The 3,494-nt window shown below is 46.1% G+C and overlaps 1 pseudogene; it reads right to left on the bottom strand.

Moving 5' to 3' along the window:
* Positions 1-1,963: 1,963 nt before the first annotated feature.
* On the bottom strand, positions 1,964-3,009 carry LOC147338395 (uncharacterized; annotated as a pseudogene).
* Positions 3,010-3,494: the final 485 nt, after the last annotated feature.

Here is a 3,494-nt window from a genome sequence, read left to right as displayed (position 1 = left end):
TAGTTCACATGGGATGTGAAAAAGCTCTGGAATGAATCACTCGCCAGGCAGTCAGGTTGATGTGCGCCGATGTCCACTGGTAAACCAACCTACCATTCCAAAAGCAACTTTGCGCCTTTTACTGTTAATAGAGGTCCCTTTTGAGCTAATTGGAAAGGACCTCCTCAGGCCATTTCATCTGAGTGCATAGGTATAATGCCCTACCACCCTGAGAGTGATGAGTTGGTGGAGCAATTGAATAAAACTAATAACACCCATAAATTGTAAGTTCATTCATGGTATAATATGGTATAATATCAACCTCCTTAAAGCATGGAGCTGAAAGTGCTTCTCTGGTGACCCTGGTTAAAAAATGACATATTGCTTTTCACAACACTAGATTTAACCAAGGGCTATTGGCAGACTCCCTTCTCTCCAGAGCCTTCTCCACTTCACCTTAGTCTCACTTCTTTTCAGCTTGGTGAGAGCCCCCACAACTGCCGAACATCTTATGGACCGGCTGCCGCATCCGCATGCTGCATATGTTGCCTACCTGCATGACGCCATCATCCACATTGACACTGGGGCAGCACATATGCAGAGCGGTTGACCATGGTCTTCAAGTCTCTGAGGCAGGAAGAGCTCACAGAGAAACGCCAAAAAGTGTGCAGTTGGACGTAGGGAGGTACAGTATCTGGGGTACCACTTAGGAGGCAAGCAGGTGTGGTCATAGGTGGTGGAAACAGCAGCGATGGCATCCTCCTCCATCTCAGAAGACACGTCGTCAAGTGTGGCTTGTACAGGGGCATATGTCCTTTGACTGTAGACAGGTGCTGCGGAAGCTGCTTGTAGTGCGAGGTCGGTTGTTTGGGCCAGATGCACAAAAGACGTGCATGCATGTGTGTGCGTGCTTACCACGTGAGTATTGTAGGATAAGAGTGATGCTTGTTTAACTTTATCTGTGTTATTTGCTAAGCAAGAAGCTAGTCCCCCTGCTATCTCTGATAGCAAACTCTCAAGTGATTTGAACTACATCACTGGAGTACCATTCCTTCTGACCGAAGACGACTCACTTGTGTGATCGGCAATCAGTGCAAACATATATTACAATTCAGTCTATGTGGGCCGGGTCCTCAGGTCGGGTAGATATAAACGGCTGTGAAATTGGACAGTCTAGTCTTCTGATTAGCATCACCGCTGTCTCAGTGGAGTTTACAGTTTTTCCTCAAATGCTAAAACACATTTCACAAACGTTTCCATCATGTTCCCCAATGTCTAAACACAACACCCTTTTCTAAAGCTACATAAACACAACCACACCTTCCCACTGCAAAACTCAAACTTTCACACCAAAAGAGCAATTCAAAGCTTTCAAAATTGTAAACACATCATTACACACTACAGCAAAACAATTGAAAACACAATGCTCAATTTGTGAGAAGGTTCTTTGTTTCATAACTGCCAATGCATATTTTTAGAAACCATACAGTAACGGATCGTCGTAGATCTCTGTAGAGGATTAGGCATTTAGATTTGTGAGTTTCATATGAAGAGTATAAATCTATAGAAAATCCTGCATGTACGTACACTACTGTAACACAACTCAATGCAAAAACAGAATCTATTGCACACAACAGTAATCTTGAAAACATGAACAGGGTGTGAAGTTTTTTAATTACGTTATTCACACCACAATCACTGTGCGGCATCATGTTGCTGAGCTGCATCGGGCCACATCACCTCATCCACATCGCAGGCTATATTGTCTCTTACCAGGCACCACAGGAAAAACGCCCTGGAATGGCAAATCCATCCTTGGAAGGCCTCCGCTGGGATGTCAACACAGGCCAGCTCCATGGCCGTTAGGAGGTTCTCTCTTGTGTATGGTTTTCTGTCATAAACCTTCCATCTCCATGATGAGAAGAACTCCTCTATAGGGTTCAGGAAAGGGGAGTAGGGTGGCAGACAGACGTTTAAAAAGTGGTCACTGTTGGCGGTGAACCACTCTCTGATTTGGTTTGTTCTGTGGAAGCGGACATTGTCCCAAATGATCACATAAATGTGATGTGCGGGCCCAGGATGGTGTTGTTGGCGGTCCAGGAGGATGTCTTTCAGCTCCCCTAGGAAGGTGAGGAGACGGTGGGTGTTGTAAGACCCAAGGACAGCATGCCGGTGGACAAGCCCCTCCGAACCCATGGCCGCACAAAGGGTAATATTACAGCCACACCCCCTGTTGGCCAGGGACCTCAGTGATGGCTCTTTGGCCAATGATGTTACGGCCTCTTTGCCTTCGTTTCTGCAGGTTGAAGCCAGCCTCATGCAGGAAGAGGTACTCATGAGGTCTGGCCAACTGTACTATCCTCTGTGAAAATGTGAAAGTGGACATGTGTTCAGAACAACAGTCAATCAGGTAGCACAGTATTGTCCAGAAGTAATGTAGGCCACTGAGCAACACAGTATGTCCACTAACTACTGTGAACATGGATGTATACTTACTTGCACATACTCGTAACATAGGTCTTTGTGTCGCGCAGAGTTGCGCTCAAAGGGAACCCTATAGACCTGTTTCATCCGCGTCTTTTGGCGCCGGAGAAGTCGGTCTATTGTGGCCAAGCTGACATCGTCAGTGCTCTCAAAGTTGACATTATCCGCAATGACTTTGTCTCTGATCTCCCGGAGTCTGATGAGGTTGTTCCCACAAACCATATCCACAATGAGGGTTTCTTGTGCCGCTGTGAATATGGCAACCCTCCCACCTCTATGTGGCATTCTTTCAACTCTAAAGAAAGAAACATGTGTTGTCACATGTGTTACAATACAGTCACAACTGATGTGAAACCAATAGACTACTTTCACAGGTTTGTAAAACTGTATTGTGACAAAGAAAGCAATCGAGTACCTGTTGTGTTGTCTGAATGCCCTGATAATGGTGGCCACGGTGAACCTACTCAGGTTTGGACGGACTCTTAGTCCTGCTTCAGCCTTTGTCATGCCATGGACGATGAAACGGTCAATAATTGTTGCTCGCATCTCGTCCGTAATGATGGTGCGAGGTTGTCTTGCTCTCCCTCCTGGACCTTCTCCTCTCCCATGTTGGCCTGCTCCTCTTCCTCGTTGGCCTGCTCCTCTTCCTCCTCTCGTTTGAACTCCTCTTCCTCGTTGGCCTGCTCCTCTCCTTCTAGGGCCAGCTCTTCTCGCTCCTCTGCATCGAATTCCTCTTCCCCTGACTCTGCCTTCATCCATGGTGTTCAGGCATCTTCAGCATACTGTGCACTCTGAACTCGCTTTTATACATGTGGTCACAGCATTAGCAACAGATGTCTTCAATTTTGAGTCGTTGTGTGTAATGAATGACGCCAGGTGTGTTCATTGTGTTCAAATATTGCTGACTGTGGCAAGCATGTTGCTTTCATTTGAGAATATGAGCAGAGTTCTTTTGCAACTTGTGTTTTAGGAAAGCTGTGTTTAGATTTATGACAACGGTGGATTGTGTTCTGTGAATTGTGTCTTCATGT

This window comes from Aulonocara sp. 'chitande type north' Nkhata Bay, linkage group LG2 (genome assembly GCF_057382095.1).
Source record: "Aulonocara sp. 'chitande type north' Nkhata Bay isolate Kocher_YH1m ecotype deep benthic linkage group LG2, A_spYH_male_GT1.1, whole genome shotgun sequence".
Classification (NCBI taxonomy): domain Eukaryota; kingdom Metazoa; phylum Chordata; class Actinopteri; order Cichliformes; family Cichlidae; genus Aulonocara; species Aulonocara sp. 'chitande type north' Nkhata Bay.
Note: the sequence above shows the minus strand (reverse complement) of the source record. Positions and strands in the feature narration are given on the sequence as shown.